Below are 24,848 nucleotides of genomic sequence, written 5' to 3' on the forward strand. Positions count from 1 at the left end.
TTTCAGCACGTTGCGAAACAGAAAAAAAAAAAGCTATTATGCGAACGCCTTACACATCCCGATACTCCAAGTCTGAACCGTTGAAGTGTAACATTAAGACTGAAAGGCAAAATTCAGGTACCGTCTATCACACTGCGTTTAAAAGATATAGGCGACGGTATCTTCAGTGCATTAAGTTCGACGTCGGTACACTACTTAACTTTTTTTTGTCAATATCGGAAACTATAAGATATGAATAGAATGTGGCATGAAGCATTAGCGCTGAAAGCTGAGGTTAAGAGCTGTAAAGACTAAGCACTTTTGCTTGTAATAAGTGTGCCCATTTACAATTTAAAGGTGGCATGCATAGTTTACCTTAAATGCTGGGAGAGCTTGAACGTTTTTGTCGTTTTTTTCTTCTCCAGGACTGACGATAGCACACTTCAACGTCATGTATACGTTATAATATTATATATAAAACATGGCCCCTGACGTCAAAATTACCAATGTTTCGTTGTCATAAACTTTACTCGGTCTGACGTCGCATCCAAAGGCATCTGAACACGTGCGTACGTTATTTAACACAAGCGGCTCTCGTTACCTCCAAATTGTGAAAGTGTGCGCCTTTATAAAACGTTGCGCGCCTGTTTAGGGTTACCGTGGAGTGAATCGGACCTCTCGCTTCTGCTGTGGAGCAGACTCTTTTTTTTCTTAGTTTCGTCATATGGTCATTTGCTAAATGTCACTGAGTGTCCCATAAGTGCACGACATATTTCAGCAATATGTCGAAGCAGAAGCTTCATACGGCTAAGTCTAAACAGCAACCACTTCAACCCTAACACGCGTTTCAGTCAGAAAGGAGGATGAGGCAGAACATGATGCTCCTACGCCCGCATTTGAGTCGCCGTAAACATAAGGTGTACTTTAAAGAGCTCACCAGGTACGGGTAGCTCGTTCTCCTATTACGATCTTCATACCAAATAGACTTACACGTATAATTCCTTCTCGCGAGTTCTGACAGCGACACCAGAAAGCACAGATAGAGACGCTGTGACGTAAAGACTTTTATCGACAACGGGTAACGGCGTCACTTCGAAAGCACGCTTATACAGTTGAACGTTGTCATGCGGCATTTTTTCAACAGTCACAGTATGTTTGAATTAAGGCCTACATCCTTTATCATGTGCGTTTTTAAATTCTTTTCTGCTGCCACGAATTATACCAAGAGATTGAGATCTCACGTTGGGAGAAGATTTTCTGCTGGTACTCATGCCATGGTCATTATTCGATATTGGCAAGGCACCTAAAACTGGAGGCAAGGAGTCAATTAGTACACGGCCTCCCCCACCCCCTTTCCAGACATTTTCTATTGTCTTTCGTCGTCAGTTTCGGAAATGTGGCACACAAGACGATACGTGGCGAGACTTTATGACGACCTAATTAACGTTAAAAGTATGATCATGCAGGAAACAGTCGACTCACCTAGGGATAAGCACGGGTCTTCGGCAGGCATCCAGCGCAGCCACCAGAGGGCGCCGTCGCACACCCGGACTCTCGACCTGCGGGAAGCAATTTGGCGAACAGCGTGGTAAGTCCACTTGAGAAGTGGCAGTCCGCTGCTGAACTCTCGGTGGACGCGAATGCCCAGCGAGTGCAACTAGCCGAACTTTTTTTTCCGCCCTCGCGTATATATATATATGCACATCAAATGAGAGAGAGAGAGAGGGAGCGAAAGCTGGTGCGTCCACAGTACACGCGCGCAGACTCGAGCCGCCATTCACACACGAGCGATTCCTCTTTTCTTCTTGCGGCTCGTCGCGGGAACGAACGTCTTCTGGACCCAGAAAGACGTCTCGCATATGCACCTTCGACGACGAAGAATAGCGGGGCCCCGGAAAAGCATTCTTCTTGGGCACGCACTGCGTCAGTCGGGTTCGTCTTCACCTCCCCCCCCCCCCCCCCCCGAACACCCTCTGCCTCCGCGCTCGCATCCACCCTTTTACGATTTCTGTCTCTTCGAGGGGAAATCGCTCTCCTGTGACGCAACTCGGCCACGCGAGGCCACCCTACCCCTCCTGAGAAAAAAAAAAAAGCAAAATACAAAAATGAACGAAAGAACAGCGGCCACCCGAACGAGCGAGCGGGCAGCACGCGTCCGTGCGTCGTCGACCGGAAGGAGTTTTCAGGTTGGCGACACCAGAGGACGCCACCGTGACGCGATCAACGCCCCCTCTGGTGTGCTTAAGACTAACCGCGCTCGCGCTTGCAGGTAGCGACAAAGCAATGCCGTTTTCGCTGTCCCATGCGTCACGAGGGTGCTGTCGCCGCCGCCGGCTCGTTTGTTACATCAGGCAACAGCGTACACAGACCTGCGTCATCGCATATATAATCACCTGCTCGCAGGAGGGACGGCAGGAAGTGACGAACGCTCGAACAAAAGAAATCGCGCGCCGAAACAAATAGACGAGAGCGTGAACGCGTGGCTGTGACACCACGTCACCTGAGCACACATTAAAGGGGAAGCTTGCTGGGGGAAAAGTGCTACTGCGCGACAATTTTGGGGTCGCGGCAGAAAGCGAAGCTGGTGTCGACTCATGGCAGACGCGATATCGCGCCCAGGCATGCCCATGGCGGTCGATCACAAATGCCGACACTGTCCGTGGCTATGGCCATTCGGGAATTCGGGTTTGCTTTAGACAGTGGCCAGCGCTAGGTTACAGAGAGTCAGAGCGCCATTTTGGCCGAGAAAGGAAAAAGAAAGCAATTCACGCTCCAGGACTGCAGTTCCATGTAGCTCCGCCGAATATGAAATGCAACGGTATAGAGTCATCCTGTGGCCGTCACTTCGAGCGGAGAGAAGAGACGGGAGCAGACGAGTGCCACAGTCGGACTGCGCATGCGCGAAATTGCAAACGGTTTCTGCTTGTAGCTGGTAGAAGTGACTCCACAAGGAACGTATTCGCTACGGTAGACAACATGATTTTTATCACAAGATCAGCGCGTTTGAAGCTCGTGCTCGCTGCGTCTGTTGACGTTATCAGCTCTCAATAAGTTACCACCTCTCAAAAAGCTCTTATAGGCTAGAAAAGTGGGCCACGGACTCATACATGTACAGTGCACGTCACTCTTGTGTAGAGCACGCGAACGGGGGCCGCTGGAGGGCTCCGCAGCCAGCCAGCGACGTCTAACGGTAGTGGCTGGCTGCGTCGGCCGCTGCATGTCCACACAATTCTCATCTCGAGCCCATCAGCTAACGTTAGACGTCACCGGCTGCCTCCAGCGGCCGCCGTTCGCGTGCTCTACACAAGGGTGACGCGCACTGTACTTCATGTTGGACTGCACTGCAAACCGTCTGAACAGACCACGTCGCGTCTAGTCGGGGTTCCGAGATTTGTCGTCCTCTGCGACAGGCTTACTGCAGGAATTTCGCTTCCGGTTAAGCGAACAAAAACCGCCAAAATGTCGCGGAAAAGTATTAAGAACTCAGCTGTATAGCAGTAAATGCTACCGTCGAAAACTTTCGAAAGACGCGTGCATCTATAAGGCAGAAACAAAGCTAGGCTTCGGAATAAGTAACCCCACAGGGATCCCTCACGCGAAAAGAGCTTCGTTAAAAAAAAAAAAAAAAAATGCCACGCGCGAGAGATTCCACACTTGCGTACGCAGTACAAAGGCGAAGCAGGAAGTGACATCGCCGTGCTCCGCCCACTGGTCGACGGGAGCGGAAGCGCATCTTCTCGGCCGGTCGCTACGAGTGGATAAACGGGTTGTTCCCAAGCTACATTATGTATACAACCAGATACGTACTTAGGGTACTTGATTCCCCCCAATTCAGGCATAGATGGCGAAAAAAAAAAAAAGAATAATCGAGGAGCGTAGCTTTCTGTAGGGCGGCAAACAGCTTAGACAGGAGGAAGCGCGAACAGACGAACCGCAAAACTTGTGCGGGCGAGGAGGAAACAGAAGCAGCGAATCCAACGTTGCCCGCCGAAAGCAGCGTACCTGCAGAATAAAAGAACGAAAGAAAAAAAGAAGAAAGGAAAGAAACCCTGCCTCGCGTGCGCCTGTGCGGAACTCGCTGCATCACTGTTATTACGTGCCTGTCGCCGCTATTACCGTCGTTAGTGTTTCCACGCGGAACGGGCTTCTGCAGCGTGGAGTAGCAGACGAACTGCGTGGCGCACGCAGACGAAGAACGGGGACGCCCAAGCAGACGACGGGTTCCTTCCTCCGCCGGCAAGCAAAGCAGTCGTCTGCAACACGCAGGGAGGCACGCGTCTTTGCACAATGTAGCCACGGAGCCGTTTCGAAGGTGTATCCTTACAGCCTGAAGCCGGGACGGGCAGCCATGCGGCTCAGTGCGCCCCGAAGCGGCAGCGACAGAACGAGAAGCCACGCAGGCGCTCCTGGGTACGGGAAGAGCGAGAGAGAGAGAGAGAGAGAGAGAGAGAGGGAAGGAAGGATGGTGCGCAGAAAGTAAGGTGACACGAGAAGCTAGGTCAATTCTTCTCTCGTCCTTTTGTCCGTGCTCGCGCGCGTATAGCGTGAGTCACTGGACTACAACGACAACGGCGACGTCAATTTCCGTGGACGCGGTGTTTCTTCGGTTCCGTGACATACGTCATCCGCTACACTTTGTAGCGAAGTGTGGCGCGATGCGCGCGCACGCACAAATGGAGGACGTGCGCGCGAACCCTGAACGGACGGCCTCTGGAAAGTATAGCTACCGGAGAAGACCATGTGCCAAGCTATCAGGCCGCGGCAAGGCACGCCTTTCGAAAGAGACAAAGAGGAGGAAACCCGCCCCTCTTTCAGATGAAGAAAGGAAGACATGCGGGAGGGAGCGAGGAAGGACGCTGTGCAAACGTCGAGGCTGTTTGCAAACGAACAGTCGGCTAAACAAGAAAACAGCAAAACAGGGACAGACGAAACCCGCCATCTCCTCCGAGCGGCCACGGTCCGTTCCGCATCGCTAGGCCTAACCGGGCGGAACGCAAGGTGAGGGCCCCCAGGAAAAAGGGCCGCTGCTTCTCAGCACCTCCTGTTGGCGTTTACTGTGTACGACTCGCTCCGAAGCGCCAAGGCGAAGGTGCGCGCCGGTACCGAGGTGTACGAGAAGCTGTCCTTTATATTCGTTTCTTGCGTCGTAATAGTTCACGCAAGTTGCGACTGAAACTGCCACTGTAACTGGCGCATTACTTCAAGAACGACGGAAAAGTGTACGAATGTTGACGATATTGAAAATCAAAGATGGGGGCAGAACACAGCAGCGTGGCACCCCCTTCGGGAAACGCTAGTCAAACTAATGCACATCCAAGAAGGAAGCCGAGAAAAAGAGTCGAAGCCATTATCCAATCCTACACTTTGCGCCCATGAAGCTCGCACACGCCTCTTTCCCCTCCCTTCTCCATATTCTTGCCCCCTTCATTTCGAGGAGGCGCGCCGCCATCGAATCCAACGATGCGAAGCCTACAGGACCGCGCGCCATCCGCGGAAGATTCGCAGGACACACTGGCAAGCGAGCGGAGGAAGAAGGACTGACCGCGAGGCGAGACGCTTCAGAAGAGCGAATCGGGGAGGCATGCAGCGCCAGCTGGTGAGGCCACACAGAAAGAGGGAGAGGAGGGGGAGAGGTGCAGATACCCGTGGCGAAAGAGCCGCATGGCTTTCTTTTGTCCGCCGGTGGCAGCAGTAGCCCGCCGCATCCACCATTGTCTCTGTACGTTGCATCGGTGGCGCCGGGGTGCTGCCGGATAGAGGAAGGTGAGGGGGGGGGGGGGACGTCCCGCTTCCAGAAACGTCCAGAGCGCACACCGAGGAGTCAGAGACCTCGGCAGCGGTCGTTAGCCCCGCCGGCCACCAGCCACCGGACACGGGCCCTCGGAGGCTATACACACAGCGGACGCAGTATACATGCGTGCTCTGACCGCTCGGCTTGACCACTCCGCTTGACCACGTGACCGTAAACGTGGCCTCGTTATCGTTGGGCGGAGTCGGAAGGCGCACAGGAGACCCAAGTGGAACCGACCGCGTACATACATCCGCAGTGCGCAATTACACGCCGTTCGTGTGGATTGTGACGAAGAGATAAGGGACCCCTATAGATGGAGGAGGAAACGAAATGGGATACAGTTGTATATGTGTGGTCGACATTGGCGTAATAAGCAGTTACGTTGCAAAGTAGGGCACGAGAGTGACTATATACAGTGGTACTTCGTATAGTGAAGGGTGCTTCTATAGAGGGCCATGAGGCGACAGAGTTCATTGGCGTGTATACCGAGACATCACTATTTACGAAGTCCGACTGTGCGTTGCAGCCTTTGAGGGTAACTTCGAGTTTTGCAGGGCAATATCTCAGCCAGAACGGCACTGTGCATGTATGTCGCCCGCTGAGAAGACGGCTTAACGTTTCCCGTGGGAAACAGCCTCGGGCACAGTGACTACAAACAAGTTTATGAGGGCAGGTGCGGATTGAGACACTTCGTTTCCTTCGAAATATGTCGCTTCAAGATGTTATTTATTTATTTCAGAACTCTACACTCATGGATGGGCGAATGTGAAATTTTTCACTGTAAGACGGTGAAAAAAATGCACGCGATGGTCTAACGGTAGTTCGTGGAATAAAAAAAATTTAATCGTTCGTGAGCACCCGTGAATATTAGCGGAAAACAACAGACACAAGAAATACGACAGGACAAGGCGCACCAACTAGCCCGCCAACGCATTGTGAGCACCCGTCATTCCACACAAGGAATACGACCACAGCTGAAACTCTCTCTAAAAGATAGCTAAACCCGTATGACACGAATACTCGGATATGGCGAACGAGTGCCGCATGACAGTGATGATCGTTATAGATGGGCTATAGACGTGGGCTGTACAGGTGCATGCACCTATCGTTTTTACAGTCCTGAAGATACATAAAAATAGCGCTTTCATATAATGATGATGGTGACAGCGATTTCTATTGGCATCTTCGTCGAAATGAGGCAGCGACAGTCAGTCACGTTGCCAGCTTGATGAGCTAATCAGGTATTATATACATCTATAGCCGTCTACCACGTCGCGTATTTCTCCTTAATCTTTCCTCTCTTCATTAAAAACATCCATGTCTATATTGTATAGCTACCTATATACCTGTAACGACTCCGGCTCCACCAATCTCTTCCCTGTTTTTTTCTTCATCAATGCTCTAAACGTCTCTTGCTTGTCTCCAGCGCTCTGGAAGGTGGACGTTCCTTGCGGATCTCGCTGGATGGATATCTTGGCATCGCAATACGACGTGCCGAATCCTACTCCGGATTTTTGCTACAGAATATACCCACGTCTCATCTTGTTGCGAACATTTGCTCCGGTATGTTCTTGGCCTCGGGCAGCCAGCTCTGGCCTTAAATAGCGAGGCACTGGCCATTTGTGTTATCGTACTTGTTTTCCGTCCCGATTTATTTCTTGCGTTTGTAAATCTCCATGAACCCTTTTTTTTTTTCGTCCCTCGCATTTCGATATACCGTCTGTTTCCCTCGCTTTCTTTTTTTGGTGGTTCCGCGGGTCGTGGCCCAGTGGGTAGGACGCCCAGCGCAGCTGCGAGATGTGCCTGGTTAGATCACCTGCACGCCGGACACTCACCGGTTTACAAGACGGGCACGCACGCGGCCCCCATGCCACGCATCCGGCCTTCCAATTAAGGCTGCACTGAGAGATAAGAGAGAAAACGCTTCATTGAAATACAGCTAATTCTGCGGGAGTATAAGTATGGGCGCCTATATACACGCTACTCTGCACAGGGAAAGGGGGGGTCGCGCGGACGGAAATACCCTTCGGAAAGGTTCGCACAGACCACCGCAGTGCTTGCTGCGCAAGAACCAAACGGAAAGTTTGAAGAAGCAGCACGAACTTTCACTAAATCACACGTGTAATAGCGCAACCTATTGACCATGCGATGAAGTTTTCGTTATCGATGCATAAGGCTTACGGAAAGGTAGAGAACTCACAAACAGCGATTTATCTATAGTGAATATAGGAGCTATATATATATTATTATTTATCGATACTGAAGGTCTTCTGCAGACCCATACAGGTAGCAGGCATACATCACAGTTATATAATAAGATAACAACAAGTTCCCTGAAAAACAACAGGGACGATATGAGGAAGACCGGAGCAATAGCAAGTATACATCAATAGTATATTACCTACATTGTCACACTTTGCGTACACGAGAAAAGCAAATCTACAGTTAGAAACCACATGCTACATATGAGAAAAAAGATGTACAAACGAAAACAGTACAATATAACGCTACAAGATACTTTGTACACTTTTACAACAAGAAAAGTAGCTATGTAGGCTCCATTAGCGGCTCCGCAAATGAACAAAACTGATCGAGATTTTGATTACCTACCCTCATGCGTGTATATATGTATATATACGCTCAACACATGTGAACGCGCATGTGTTGATCGTGTTGAGACTGACACGACAGCTACAACTATGGAAATATCCCAGCGCAGAGTATACAGCATGAAACATGAAACACGCGTCGCAAATGGCGGATAACCGCATATTAGGCTCGCATACAGCGAAACGTCTGAAAAGAGTCGAGTATAGCGGAGGGATTGCACCGGATATAGTGAAGCGCTTACGAAGTCTCGGATGTATATTACGGGCACGTATGCTGCGTGGCAAAGCAGACCCTGTAGGGGAAAAGTCGTTGCGCTGAAACTAACGGCTATACTGTACGTATGTAGCGGGCAAATCCGTCCCAACATGGCGATCATCGCTGCAGAAGCCTCGATTAAGCGTTACCCGTACGCATGCCCTTTTATGTCTTCCTCGATGAGCCGCAAGGCGATTTCCAACGTCATACACCCCCCCCCCAAAAAAAAAAAAAAAAAAAGAAGAAAAGAAAAGAAAGAAGTTCACTCGCCCAGTTCTACAGAAGTTGTACCGGTCCCGTGATTCTGGGTGTTATTTGCTAATGGTACCCTGCATGCCCTATAACGTGTCCGTCATGTACTTTAGAAATATTTCACACTTTACAGAACCTTACGGGTGTAATGAAAAGGAATTATGGTGCGCTTCGCCTGAATTCTCATCTGGTGTATAGTTACAATCACCTGACGCTTCTTACTTCCCTCCCCGCTCCCTCCCCCCCACCCCTTCCCCACGCGCACACATCCGAAACAAAACAGACGACACTGGCCAGGAGGAACACCCGGAACGGGCACATGTTATACGCCACAATTCCTTCTACCGCTGCTGTATCGTAAACTGTCGTGTGTAAACTGGGGAAGAATTAATATGTATTAAAGAATATAGATATTACAAGGAAGGAGGGAAGAAAAGGGGGCCGGTGCGGGACTTGTTTACCTCTCTGATACGAACGTCTAATTTAGAGTAGCGCTGAATGAATATATATAGCGTCTGCGCACCACTTCTTGGCGTTAGTTGGTATATAGCACGATCAAGTAATACTGTCAACGCAGAGGCTTCTTTCTTCCTCCTTGTTTTCGTGCCAGCTGTATTTTTCCATTACTGTGAGGGTGCTGTCTCTGAGCAGCGCGACGTGATCGCCAGCCAGAGTGAAAACGGGCCGGAACTCATCATGGAACCGAATTATTATCATTATTATTTGTTGTAAACACATATACACAATTAACAGGAAAGGGAAAGCGAGGAGCAGGCTGGCAACTGCCACCGGAAGAGGGCACAACGCCTGCTTGCTCTTCAGAAGGGAGGTGACAGCGACACAGAAATGGAAGATAGGAAGGAGGGGAGGAAAGAGGAAAGGAAGAGAAACAGGACAAATCTAAAGAATGAAGTAGAACACACAGTACAGATCACACACAGTAGGGGCCGGTCACTGAAGGTCACGCTACCACCACAGAATTTCGAATTGAATAGTTTCGACGCTACAAACGTGAACCGAAGAACCATGGGACCGAAAGGTATTTGCGCGAAAAACACGAGCAACACGGACAAGCCTCCCTTTCCGTGTCTTGAATCCTATACACCAACTTGCTCACTTTTTCTGTTTTTACGTGAAATATATATATAGCATCGAAAATACAGTCTTACTCGGATTATCGCCCCACCTGTGGACATCGCCGTCATTTTTCAGCGGAGTGCATATAATGATTTCTAATGACATCCGCTTTGGAGCGGGGTGGCGACAAATAGTCACCTATAGCCTGAGGAAACTAAACAGGTTTTGCTGCAGCTATTGCAGTCAAGCATTTTGGGCATCTTTTTATCTTTTAATGTTACCGATGTTCGTAACGACCTCGCCTTTATCTATTTCCTGCTTTTTTCTTTTTTTTTCCCACCACTACGTTGAAACGCCTCCTGCTTATCTCGACCGATGATCAGTTAACGCCATCGGCTTCGAATCCCTGCTTTTTCAGGAGTCGCTTTCCCACACACAGTTCGTGCTAGGCGAATATCCTGGCATTCCATTACAATGTGCTCAGTCGATCGTCTTTGAAATTTTGCTGCAACACACATCATATCTCATCCTGTTGCGAATATTTAGTCCTGTATTTGTTTGTTTGTCCTCAGGCAGCCTCAGGGCCTCAAATAGCAAGACACTCTGCCAATTGTGTTATCGTGCAAATTTTCTCTCTTAACTAGTCTTTCTTTTACGTGCTTTCTTTGGAGAACTCCGTGGACTCTTAATTTTGTTTGGTTCCATTCACTGCCTCGAATTTACTGTCTCTGTTCCTCTTCCTCCTTTCTGCGCCCAAACTGTTACATACACCAGTGCGCCCTATAGATATAACTGCCATTTTTCTATCATCCATGTTGCTCAGTTGTTCCTTAAATTTTGCTTTGCTCTTATCAGACTTCAAAAGAGGTGCAACCCATGTCACACTGCATGACCTTATCTGTGGCTTTACCGCAGGCTCTCAATCAATTTGGCCCACCGCTGTTTGGTTAGCGTGCGACCGAGACAACATCCCCGATTTTAAAGCACACAGAAGAGCGTTTCAAGCGATAGCGCTGACACCATTGGGCCTTTCTAAATTCCTTGCGTCACTTCGCCTTTATTGTAGACCATAAGTAATCAGCGTTTCATAATGCACTGCATTTCCCTTTCAGCCTCAGCTTTTGTTGGTGATTGTTCGTGCACGGGTCTAAAATTGTGTGGTTTTACGTGCCAAAACCACTTTCTGATTATGAGGCACGCCGTAGTGGGGGACTCTGGAAATTTCGACCACCTGGGGTTCTTTAACGTGCACCTAAATCTAAGTACACGGGTGTTTTCGCATTTCGCCCCCATCGTGCACGGGTCTTTCCTTCGTTTATGATACGGTCGGATATTTACATCGCTTGACTATCGATATGACTAGTTTAACAGCAATTCGTTACCCGTTTCTTCCCATTACAAGCCCTAATTCGAGATTTCTTCCGTTCTACAGAATTAAGGTCGAGTCATGTCGCTTCATTGCCGCACGTACTCGCAATGCTCTGCCGGTCTCCCGCATTGTCCACCAGTGTAGGACAGCATCTCACACGCATACCTTATCGCAGGGACTGTGATCATGCGGCCGCAGATATTCGCAACCCTCTAAGTTCCCTGCTCGTAGCACTATACACGTAAACGTCGTCCGGATATACACAAAGCCAGGGGGCGCCTCTGTCGGACTCGTGCGGACTATCGCGCCACCCGTGGACATCGCCGTCGTCACATGTGGAGTGTGCAGCAGAAGGCGTCGACGATGCGCCGTCCGGCTATAGGGCGGCCAGCGAGCCGTTCACCCAGCGTAGGATCGCCTCCGGCGGTGTGGCTGACCGCGTCGCGCTACAGTGGGTGCCGTTTCCGGTCCGCCGCCGCCGGAAACGCGCTGGCGCGAGAACGCGGGAGAGAGAGAGGGAGAGAGAGCGATGGGGGACAGAGAATAAGACAAGACCGCGGGCTCGTGCAACTGCAGGCGGTGGTCCGCAGTAGACGTCGCCGACTATGCAAAACGCCTTAATGAGAATCGAGGCGATTCTTTCACGATTAAACGAGCACGGCGCAGCGCGCGCGTGCCATTGCAGTGGCGCCGGCAGCGGGGGAGAGGGGGGGGGGGGGCAGGGATTAAGGAGTTTGCCACGAGGGGCCGCCACGTGGGGCAGCCGGACACGGTTGGAGGGAGCGCGAAATTGGCGTCAGGTGGCAGGCCGATGCGAAGAGGCGGCGCGAAGGGACTCGCGTACGTCTGTTCGCCCGAGGGACGCAGTTTGAGCAAGTATGCAGCGCATGCTCGTCACGGTGGTTTCAGCGGCCATATGCCGCTCGGCGCAAGGTCAAGGGTTCGACTGCGCAGCCAGGGTACTACGAAGGCGTAATCACGTTAGCCGAAGTTATAATGACGATATATTCAGCCGGCCGCCGGAGCTGCGAGACGAGTTCCCGATGGGGGAAGCGGACGCGGCGACATCTAATTAATCTTCAAGGAGAGTACGGTAGCACGCAACCCTCGTGAACTTTATATCTAATTAATCGATGCATCTCGCCGAAGAAGCTGTAACGTTTATAGTTTTGCGTCCTCCTTACTTCTTTCTGCAAGTGCGCTAGAACAGCGTGGCACTGTAACGATTTGCTGGCTGTTTTTCGTGATCGGCCACTTGTTTTTCTCTCTCTCTCTTTAGTTCGAACAGATCTTTCTTCTTTTTTTTTCAAAATTCACCCGTGACAGATAACACGGTTGCAGCTTTTTAACGTACATCTATATCAAAAGAATTCTTAGCCTCATGTTCAATAATCTCATACGAACAACATACGAGATTCTCAGTTGTGTGAAAAGCGCGAAGTGACAAAGACGGAAGAAAACAGAACGAGCATTTACGTTCAACTTAAAAAAGGTTTTGTTAGAAACTGAGATACGTAATTATAAACCGCAGTGTGTTCGCGTGGGAAAAAGACTCGCTTGTTAACGGTGCCGACGTAGAGATAAGATTTCACACCCGATTTAGCTGCGACTGCTTAGAACAACCCTCGGGAAATATTTTTTGCCTTGCTATGTTGCGAATACGCGCAAGCTTGGCTGATGCTTGCGTTCTTGTTGGCCTCGATTTAAAAAAAAAAAAAAGAACGCCTCGACGATTTCACGTGCTAGTTGATCCGCATGTCTCAATTGAGAATCTTCGTTATCATGTAATCTTGGAGAGCAGCCTCGCAATATCGGTAATGCCGAGACAAAATGAAAGCCGCCGTTCTTTTCAATGAATGAATGAATGAATGAATGAATGAATGAATGAATGAATGAATGAATTTCAAAGAATCCGTGGGTTATTTTGGGCGATCAGCTGAAGCATTGACCCTTTCTAACTTGTACATCCCGCACCACACGTCACAGGATCGAATGTCGTATAGCGGATGCACAACAGACTTCTGGCAGTTCGTAAACCGTGTGAAGCGATTAGCAATACACGAACAACGTATGCTGTCTTCATCCAATATTCGATGCACAGCTGCACAAACTTTTCCTATGTAGCTTTTGTAGAGCTATAGACGTCTGTTCCTAAAAAAAGCTTTTTCTTTTCTTTTTTCAGTTGAAAGTAAGCTCTCGTCCTACGAATCCAAGCTCAGTTCGTTATTTCGCCGAGCATACGAGACTCCCATCCAAAAAAAAAAAAAAAAGAAGCTTTACGTTCCCATGTATCATATACGCATGCGTGCCCCGTTCGATGCATTGGAACATACGGGTATATATAGGTGACCCCGATAAGGGATTATAGGATCACTGTATATGGGACACGTGGGATTTTCGATAGAGAGGTTTCATAAAGACATCTCAGAGAAAAAAGTAAACCAATAAATAACTGAGCGTAGCCATTTCTGTAGCCTTCTTTCCCATATTTAAAAAAAAAGTAAATGAAGAGAAAGCCTCAGCCAAATCACAGACGCAGGCGCCACAAGTGAATGGAAAGAAGGAAAATTAGCAGCCCTCGCAAAAAATCGGAAATTGCATTCAGTTGCATCTCAGCATGAAGCCTATTAGAGACAACCAAAATATCAAAAAGAAATACTACAGAATGACTTTCGTAAGCAAGATTTAAAAATCGCCGCAGTGTAACTTCGATATTCCTTAACGTGCACTTAATTCAGAGTACGCGAGCGCATTTTGCATTCCGCCCTCATCGGAATGAGGCCGCCGAGACAAGGGGTCCAACCCGCGACCTAACTGGCTCGCCATTAGCGTACCTAACGCCATCAAGCAAGGAAACTGTTTCCTCAGGCGTGCAAGCCTGTCGTGCTTAGCAGAGCATGTCAGCGTCACGGTGTTAATGCGTTCATTATTTTCAAATTGCGATAAAAAAAAAAAAAAATCCGAGCGGCAAGGTGAAGTTATTTCTCTCGCCAACGCATTATTCGTGGCACCGGGCATCTATAGCACAGCACAATTACCACGGAACGCTCTAAAATAGCTACAGCTAATTAACTTCAGAAGTAATTACTTTATGAGAGACAAGAGAGAGAGAAACCCTAATGTTAAGCCGGAGATAATGACCTTATATATGGGAGCACGTGTTTATGTTGCCGAATCGAAGTCAGCTATTGTTCCAAGCATGCATATGCAGATGGCCATAATTAAGATGTACGTGCTCCTTGGAGAGCCGACGAATATGCGAAAAGCTCAAGTTCTCGCCTGGCGGCTTCGCTAGGATTTATTTATTTATTATAGATTGGGAATTTTGGGAACAAGTATACACTGAGCCGCAGTCCTTTTCACAACCGTTAACTTGCTGAATGAATGAATGAATGAATGAATGAATGAATGAATGAATGAATGAATGAATGAATGAATGCATGAATGAATGAATGAATGAATGCATGAATGATAGCTGAAATATAAACCGTTTCAGCTATTGAGCAGTTAGCATCCAAACGCTACGGGGTCACTTTAAGTGCAGAAACAAATGGGCAATATACTTTCTTTTGATTCCATGTGCTCTCAATATACAGGGTATTTCACGCAGCTCGAGCCGAACATTTAAATATGTGCAAATGCCACGTATATAGCTGGACAGAAGCAAGGTAATGTTTACCGCCGCTCCGAGATACTCAGGTTACTTTTTGTATCCCGCCTAGAAATATATATGAAAGACAGGGATATATATATATATATATATATATATATATATATATATATATATATATATATATATATATATATATATATATATATATATATAAACGCTCGACGTCAAAAAGTTTATTTCATATATTAATATTACCGCTGAATACTTCCATAGCGCGCGAGCACGCAACCTGTCCTTCATGCATTTCTAGGCGGGATATATATATATATATATATATATATATATATATATATATATATATATATATATATATATATATATATATATATAGGCGGGATATATATATATATATATATATATATATATATATATATATACACACACACACACACACACACACACACGTCGTTCTGAGAATGAGGTCGCCGGTTCGATCCCCGAGCGTGCGGCAGCCGTGTTGCGATAAGGGGCACATGGAATGGTCACGTGTATAGTGCACAGTGCTTTACCTGCGCGTTTGAAAAGTCCCTGCAGGGTGGTCAAAATTATTCTAGAGACCTCCGGCCGCTACCACGGCGTCTTTCGTTCATGACCACAGAGGTGCTTTTCAATCGATCACACACTGTCAACCAACCTACGATCAGTCATCCAGACAATCAACTAATCAGTCAGTCAACCAACCAACCAGTCAGCCAAAGACTTTCACTCAACGTATACGTCAACCAATCAGTTAGTCACACTCAGTCAGCCGGACACTCGATGCAGTCAGACAACTAGCCCACTACCAGTTAGACAATCAGTCAATCAGTGAGTCAAATTCAGTCAGTCAACGATATATAGCCAATCGACCACTCACTCAACCAATAATGCTCGCGTGCCATGTCACCACGTTCCGGATGCAGTGGAGGAGCTCCCGGTGAAACGATACGTTAAGCAACCGCGCAGTCACGCGAAATCCTTATTGTATACCTGCGCAACCTGCACTAAAGCTTATACGACAGCGCCTCGGAATCTTCTTGACGTGGCGATTTGATTAAACCGTTGCCGTATTCACATCGACCGTCGGAGCACGGAGTTTCCGCCGTCCTATATAGCTCCCACGCTTTTGAGCAGTCGTGCATGACATACGCGTAGCTTAATCGCACATAGTAGCTTCGCGCGAAGGTTTCGCCCAAAGTCAAGTATAATATAGGGTCGAAGTTCTGTTTTATCGTCCAGAGGTTAAACAATCCACAGCTATCGGATCCACCTTCTGGCATATAGTTGCACGGCTATAAAAACAGGCCTAAACGCGGAATGCGGTCGAAATGCAGGAACTATACACCGTATATATAACACGGCAAGAAACGGAAACGAGTGGCCCGGTTTTTATTCATATCGGGAGAAGCCAACGTACAAGGACACCTCGGAGGACACCACGTTGTCCTTGGTGTCTTTGTTGGCTTCTCATGGTATAACTGTACACACGCGGGTGTTTCAACTAAATTTAAAATAGATTCTCTGGCCTTATAGGCGCAAAAAAAAATAATATTAACCATCTGAATACTATAGGCACGCCGTGTATATAGTGGGAGACTCCAGAATAATTTTGGACACCCACATTTTCTTTAACGTGCACCTAAATCCGAGAACAGAAGCGTGCATTTCGCCCAGACCGAAACGCGGCTACGCGACCTCGTGCTTTAACAGCGCAATGCCATAGCAACTAGGCTATATACCGCGGTTGGTAGTGTTCCAAACGAATAGTGTTACTTGAAAATCTGTTTTTTTTTTTCTTTTTTCGAGATGGGGAGTAGTACACTGTTTAATACTGAGCCCTGGTGTAAGAGGTGGCGCAAGTCACAGGATGCGTGGGACTTGATAATTACGGCGCCCATGAGCTAAAATCGCTGAATTACTTGTAACTATTAGATTTATACAGCTCATCTCGATAGGGCACGATCGTGGAGATACCATTTGAACTGTGCATAATTGCTTACGTGGCTCGCCTTTGGACACACTTCTCATATCCCCTTCCGCCGTTTGTAATGCCCACGCCAGTCTTTACAATATATGAACAAATAAATACACGAGTAAAAAGCAAAGAACAACGTGAGAACGAAAAACTAGGGAAAAGAATACGTGTGTCGCGAACCTGACATACACTTTCGACCCACGCGGTGCGACTGAGCGTCGCAGCGGCCCCATTTTCCCCGTTCGAGCGACGCAGCCTCTCCATAACAAGCGAGCGCTGATATCACGTGACCAGCTGTCGAGAGCGGGCAACGGGTACGAACGTGCCAACTGTACACGTGACAGCTATAGTCGCAGTCCGTCCATCGGCATGCCTACCCATGTACCGCCAGCTACTAGACTCCCAAGACTGCACTACAGACGGTCATTGCCCCCCCCCTCCCCCCCGCCTCCATCAGATCGATACCGGTGCAAGAATCTGCCCCCGCGACCATACGAGCCTGCCTGCCGCAGTCCGTGCTCTGCGGTCGTCTGCATTGCTTTCAAGATGGCGCTAGGCTGAGATGAGAAAAGACGTACGTGCAGTTTACGCAATGCAGTAAAAGAAAGAAAAAAAAAAAGGGGGGGGGGGGGGGAGATGAGAAGAGAAAAGAAATAGTGCTGCGGGGCGGAGGAGCCGATTGGGCCTGGCACCGCGCGCTGAGGCCACGCCCCCCTCCTCCGCAGCCCCTTCCTTGCCTTTCGAAATAGCCCTGAGGAGTGTGCGCCGCGCGTCGAAAGAGACAAAAAAAAAGAAAGGAACCACCGCCGACGAACGGAACGCGGCAGTGCAAGTGGGGGGCAGCCCCGATGCCACGCCTCTTTTTCGTGCGAGCCTCCGGAGCCCGCTGCGCAGGCGCTGTGCTTGCTGCAGGCGCTGCCCCGGCGACAAGTGGGGCCCGCGGAGCCGGGGTTTATGCATGCCCTGAAAAGCTCACTCGACGTCCCGTTAACGCCGAGCCCGGCCGGCGTGTGGGGCATAGTGTGTGATGGCCTCGGAGGCTGTGTGTGTTCCTCGCATCAGATATTTCCGCCCTGCATGGTCATCATTTTGTGTTCTCGAAACTACATGTGGATAATGATGCTGACGATGACGATATGAACTCTACTTCTATAGGGACACAACATCCTTAGTCCGAGGCGTTTTCTTGGCAGAGTAAGCGCTCGCTATAGATGTGTGCTGCTGGGCGCTGGCGCTTGGGCCAGGCAGGAAAGAAAGACGAGGAACTTCCTTCGTCAGGTGCGAAAATTTCTGGTTCATATATCGCTTCGTGCCTGCGTATGTCAGATGACATTGTCGACAGGTCTTCTTTTGAGCGGTGCGTCTAAATTACGTCTAAGTTTTGTTACGCGGCTAAGAAAGCTCTAATATGTATAATGAAGCGTGGCCAATACCGTGTTTCTTGTCGTCTAATGAGGTAGCTGTGTCTTGTTTCAGCGCCAAGTGGAACGCTCCTATAGTACTTGCTACCTTTGACCCTATGTTATCAATTTCTGTATTTAATCTGCTTGGATCTGTAACATGATCTGCAGTATGAAATAAATAAATGTTAGGAGGGGGGAGGGGGGAGAGGTGCAGTTCAGGACGGCAGAGAACAAGATGGTGTTGACGAGATTAGAAATTTACAGGCAATGGATGTCAGCTGACGAGAAAGATAACTATATATAGATAGAAAAGTATATTTTCCTGAAATGGGCACAAATTGGGTTGTTGGAACAGAAGTGCTAAGTTGGGCTGTGAACTGGCAAGGTAACCTTCTGCATAACACTGATAAGGTCACGTCTACCGTGAACTTGACAAGCCAGAAAGGACGTGAAAACATAGGATTGGCAGCGACGCCACATTGACATTCCAGCAACAGCTTCCAGTGACGTCATAGATTTTGACAGTTTCCGCTGAAGCCTGCGCAACTGTTTTTTATAGACAGAGAAGGATACAACACTGCAAGCGAAAGGACGCGCAGACTCAGCCAGGCAACAACTTCTGGGACCATTCCCGTGCACAGAAACGACTCGAGCGAGCGGAAAATGCATCGACATCTGCGACGTCACACAGCAGCGGGATTCGCGCGAAATTGAAAAATGAAACTGTTGCCTTCATTTTTCCCCTTATTATAGACTTTTCTTTTTGTTCCACACCAATACCAGACTAAGTTTGGAACGAACACCCTACCAACATGGAAGAAGAAAATGAACTATGAGGGAGCATCCTACGTCACGTAGTCAGCCATGGCAAGCGAACTCTGCGTGAAGCCATTGCCCTCGCTTTTTGCCTCGTAGTGTCGATCGGCCTAACACGTGACTTCTGACACTTCGGCGTATTGGCAGAGAATGCTTGGTTCACGGTAGTTTTCAAATCGATGCGCACTGCCTTCAGAGCGGGAGCACTGAAATCTGCTCTGACGTGAAGATCACGTGGTGGGCCGACTTGTTTCGCTTCCGTCGTATTGCCCAATGGTCGCCCCTAGTTCCTTCCTCCATGCCTACCAGACTAAACTCATTCGATGCTTCACTTTAGTGGCTCTCCTAAAGGGTGCTGACGAATGGAAAATCTCATGTCGGTTACATTTGTGCTTAGTCATTCTTGCGCTAGGTAAAGGCACGCCCTCTGAACACTAGGGAGAATACTAGCAAGTAAGCATGCTGCTACGAACGAGCTTAGATGTCAGTATACGCAGGATATGGAGGCGTCGTGACGTCAGAATACATTAACGCAAGTCGTTTCTTCGATCGCTTCCACACAGGAGCGCAGCCAGAAGAAATGCATGCATCATACTTTCCTTATTTCATTTTTTGCTTCTTATTTTTGTGAGCAACGTCATTATAACCAGCCTTATTGCTGCGAGAATTCGGGAAACATTCTCTGCGTCCAATATTTCGAGAACGGCTTCCATGAAATTCAAATTATTTCGCTTTCCGACCTTCAAACTCGCTGTTTCGTCCTTTCTATACGTGCGAAAAGCGCGTGGTACTGTTCCTACAAATTCTAAAATTCGTGTGAGTACTCCAAGACAAATGCAACGAAATCTTATTTTGGGAAAGTTTGTTATAAATGGGTAGTATATATAAAGAAAAGTGTACAATCATTGCATCCTATCGGTGCTAACATACAGGGAAGAAACTTGGAGGTTAGCAAAGAAGCTTGAGAAGGAGTTGAGGACCGCGCAAAAAGCGATGGAACGAAAAACGTCAGGCGTACAACGTTAATAGACAGGAGGAGAGAGATGTGTATCAGATTAGGCGGGGATAGACGGTAGCTGGGCAGCTCATGTGATGCGTATGTAGGTAACATGTGTTCTATTAGAGTTACAGGATGGGTGCGGGAAGGGAAGCGCAGTCCAGGACGGCAAAAAATTCGGTGCGGTGATGAAATTGGGAAATTCGCCGGCGCAAGTTGGAATCAGACAGGGGGTAATTCGAGATCGCAGGGAGATGAGGCCTTGGTCCTGCCAGTGGACATAAACACATCAGGCTGACGATGATGACATATTCACTATACTGAAGTAACGTCGACAAAGCTACGGGGCTGGCAATTGCCTAGTTCTCTTATTAGCAGCCTTCAAATAGCTCCCAAACAGAACGCGGCGCCTGTACCTGGTGATGAGCGGATATGACGTAAGTCCCAGCAGGTCACCTGACATTTCTCGGCCCGCCGCGGACAGCCGCAGGCGGTCCTATAATATCGGAAGTCCTACATCACTTGCGACGAGCCGTAACAGCGCTGTTCTTTTCTTTCTTATTCTTTTTTTATTAAGGTTGGGTATTATAAACGTCTAGTTTTGTGAGCTTCTCACGACCCGCATCCACTCGCATTTCAAAAGTATAAGTTTTCAGCACGGATGCTGCTCCACGTCTTCGCTATCTGAATTCGCGCGGACGACGGCGGCTGTGAAAACCTGGCGCCCAGGAAAAACCATACATCAGCTGCAGGGTCCATAGATATGCTGGGGGCTGTCCGCACACACATATAGCTCGCACTGAAGCGTCGGGTTGTCGCAGGACCCCTTTCGGACGACGGGCCCGCGCCACACCTTCACTCCTACCCCCTCACCGGAGTGGCGCCACCTAGCGTGATGACGTCACCACGCCACACACCGACGGGTGCCCTCTCCCCGCGTGCCGTTCCCTTTTTTTGTTTCAAGGTTATCAGCAGAGCGTGCGCGATCACAGAAGCGTGTCGTCGCGCCGTGCGGCTCCCCCCTCGACGGCAGCGGCAACGCGAGCTGCAGAATACTGTCGCCGTTGCCCTCCCGTCTGTTGCGTGCAGGGCGACGTCTCCTGCTCGCCAGCGCGACCGTCGAGGAAGGGGGAGAGTAGCAGGGCGTACACACCCTCTCCACCGGCGCCAGCGTGCCACCGGGCGGCGTGGACACAAAAAGGCAGGACAGTGGACGTGTATACTAGTTCGCTTCTTTGCAGCTGAGGAGGACAGCCCTGACTAGTTGGTTTATAAAGCAGCCATTATATATAGCCCATGAGCGGCAGCCACGCGGCACGCATTTCTCGGGTATTCTCGTCGGAGAATCGCCCGACAGCGTTGCATCATCCATTACACGCGGCGCGATAGAACGCTTCGCTCCATGTGGGTACCACTCACTGTTCGATGTGGTCGTCGAGTGAAGCTGCTATAGCCTATGGCGCGCATTTCGGTCGTGACGGAGAGCGGACGCTGCGCAGAGTGATGCTGAAGTGTCGGCTCCGCGGACGACGCCACACGCACGACTAAAAGACGCCTGAAAGGCGCGTTCCATGTGGTTACTGCTTTACGCTCTCTTCGAGTTCTGGTAGGAACCAGGAACACCGGCCGGCACGCTACTGCTGCGGTAGTTGTTTGCTGTTCTCCAAGTATTCGTCTCTTTAGCGCGATAGCGTCAAGGGCCCCGTGTCGCCGAAAATTCGCTGTCGGCGTCGGCGGAGTTGTCCGTGAGCGAAAAATTTCCGTATATATTTAGGTAAATGTATGTGCCACGCCTTGCTATATGACATGCAGTATATGCGGGCTACACTGCCACATCATTCTATCACCAAAGTTGCCCAGACCTTGTCTTACATTCTTGACAAAGTTATTCATCGGAATTTTGCGAATGATAGCCCACAAACAAATCTCATGAAGCAAAACACCGACTGTGCATGCCTTTTATGTTAAATCTTTTCAGACTTAATTATTAAAAGTGTGAAACGATGACGGTAGCCTGAAGATGATGTAATTCTTTTTGGCACGGCTGTGCATTAACTCCGGGATCGGCTCACGCAAGGGGCCGCGTTTTTACCAGAAAGCTCGCCTTCGTGCATAGCGTTCGCCGCCAACGTTTCCCGGTAAACATTATGGTTACATAAGCCGCAGCTGCCGGGAAGTGTAAGAAGCAGTCAGTGATCTTTTGAGTGCTATCGCGTTCCGCTCTTAAAGGCGAATCTTAATTACTCCAATTTTTCCCTTCTTTATAATGAGGAATAAGTGCTAAAAATGCATCTTAATAGAAGTAGAACAATATTTATAAATGTCCCTAGGGGTACTGGTAAACGCAGCCAATGTTGGACGAACGTTGCTTAATGTAGGGCCAATGACGGACGAACATTAGAGCTTTGTTGTCTCAATGTTGCCCATCATTGAGCCATCAGTGCTTTCTGTAGTGCTTGAAGCGTGAAATTATATCAATGATACTTATGAACAAAGCCCCATACGAGGACTTGTGCATAATTAAGTAAAAATGACAGAAAGATAATAAAATCAACATAAAAGACAAGTGTTCGCGCATTACACTCGAAGTGTGGCTGTCACGTTATGAAATTAAGCAGCCAGTCTAAAACGGACAAGCACAGAGGGCAAGGCAGGAGTAACGACTTTAGATATGCTGCACCTGGCTCAGTGTGTGTGAAAGTGCGATCAAGACTCGTGTCCTCTTTTTCACTCCCCCTCCCCACGTGTAAGGTAGCAAACTGGACAAAGTCTGATTAAACTCTCTGTCTTTCCTTCCTCCTTTCTTTATCTGTCAACGCCGGACTTACGACTGTGATTAAAGTCCGGCATGACGTAAGTCCATAGCTGTCGATCCACTGTTGGTAGTATATCACCTTGTTCGCGTCTTCCCTCTTCATCCTGGTCTTCCGGCTGGTTTCTTGTTTTGAATAACACGACAGCTATACTTTGGAACAAATGTCCGTTTTCTTGTTCCTCACCATAACAGTTATCTGTCATCTCTGTTTCAGTAATTTATTTCCTGATTAAGCACAAAACTTCCTAATACCGTCACAGAATACGAATCTTGCCTTTGTATGTCATTGATGTAACGCCATGCTCATAGTAGCACAGAAAGTAGGAAACGCCTAATGCTGCAACAAAGTAGGTCAATATATATATCCAATGCTGGCAGCATGTTGGACAACGTTGGTCCAACGTTGCTGGCGTGGTAATTGCTGCTCGGGGCATGACATAGATCGTTTCGTTGACTACAAGACCAACACTGGACTTACGACTGCGACGTATACTAGCTCAGAGTTGTAAGTTCACCGTTTGTGTATACTGTCACCTTCACTTCTAGCTGTCGTAGTGTTATATATACTTTCCCAATACCCTCGTCCTCCGCCTCTCACTATCTTTACTATGGCCGTCTTTCATCCCCTGCTGCGCTCCACGTTCGCTCTTTCATCCTTCGCTCTGCTCGTTCGCTAGGTCACACCGAGGACGCCGGCGCACAACACAGGAACGGGCACCTAAGGGCTGCCCTCTAAATGAGTATGCATTTGCACAATAACTTAAGCACGCCTGAATTCTGTTGATGTGAAATTAATTCAAACTTCTTTTCCCATTTGACCATGCTGTAAGTGCTAAAAGCTCCCTGTGGTTTTTCAGCTCACCCTTTCAGTTCAGCTGCAGGTAATAAAGCGAAATTTTGTATGCTCCATTAGGGTAGCACAAACAGAGCTCAACTGTACTTTGAGGTGTAGTGCTTGGAGTTAGTGAAGTATATATATAAATATAAATATATATAAATATATATATATATATATATATATATATATATATATATATATATATATATATACTTCACTAACTCCAAGCACTACACCAAGCACAGAATAAAATAAAGGCCGTGCCACGGCCTTCGTTTTATTCTGACGAAGGCCGTGCCACGGCCGAAACGTTAAACCATTAAAAATGCAATTTTCGTAAGTGTGCTCCGTTTCAACTACCTATGCACCGGACCTACAGAACTTTTCCTTGTATTATATATATATATATATATATATATATATATATATATATATATATATATATATATATATATATATATATATATATATATATATATATAGTTTCTGTTTTATTTAATGAAATGGCATACCAACATACTGAACAACGTAATCTAATTAGCTTTTGAATCGAAATAGCTCTTCTATGTCAACTGAGTGGTATCCGAGCAAGAGAACGTATACGCATCACCCACCGTGCCAAGTAAAGAGCGTTTCAGCATTCCGCTGATTGTGGCTGCGGGCTATATATATAACCGCAATGCTTTAAAGCTCGTGTAATTCACAAGTATACCGCTAAACATTACACGGTCAGTAACGAAAAAAACACCGAACGAGCTTGGACTAATGAAGTATACTCTTCATGAATTTCGAGACAGCAGGTTGATTATATGGAGGGAACACTAAGGTCATTTTTCCTTTAAGTTTTACGCCTAAACCTCAGCGAAGTACGTAAGTGTTACTCACGAATTGCAAATTTAGAAGGCTGTTTCTTTGCTTGCCTTTTTGTTTTGGTTTATGTGTTTGTTGATGTACTTATTGGATGGTTACATGATGTGTTTGTTGGTGGGTTGGTGGGTCCGTCGGTCGGATTGTACGTC

At 48.0% G+C, this 24,848-nt stretch overlaps 1 long non-coding RNA gene across 2 annotated transcripts in view; it reads right to left on the reverse strand.

The window, feature by feature from the left end:
- Window positions 1–1,457: 1,457 nt before the first annotated feature.
- The window catches only part of LOC126527300 (uncharacterized), a 94,487-nt gene continuing 71,096 nt past the window's right edge, over window positions 1,458–24,848 (reverse strand). For both annotated transcript variants that reach the window (XR_007598759.3, XR_011890126.1), the window contains exon 3: window positions 1,458–1,538. This is a non-coding gene — a long non-coding RNA (uncharacterized lncRNA). The remainder of the gene's footprint in view (window positions 1,539–24,848) is intronic.

This window comes from Dermacentor andersoni, chromosome 9 (genome assembly GCF_023375885.2).
Source record: "Dermacentor andersoni chromosome 9, qqDerAnde1_hic_scaffold, whole genome shotgun sequence".
Taxonomy (NCBI): Eukaryota; Metazoa; Arthropoda; class Arachnida; order Ixodida; family Ixodidae; genus Dermacentor; species Dermacentor andersoni.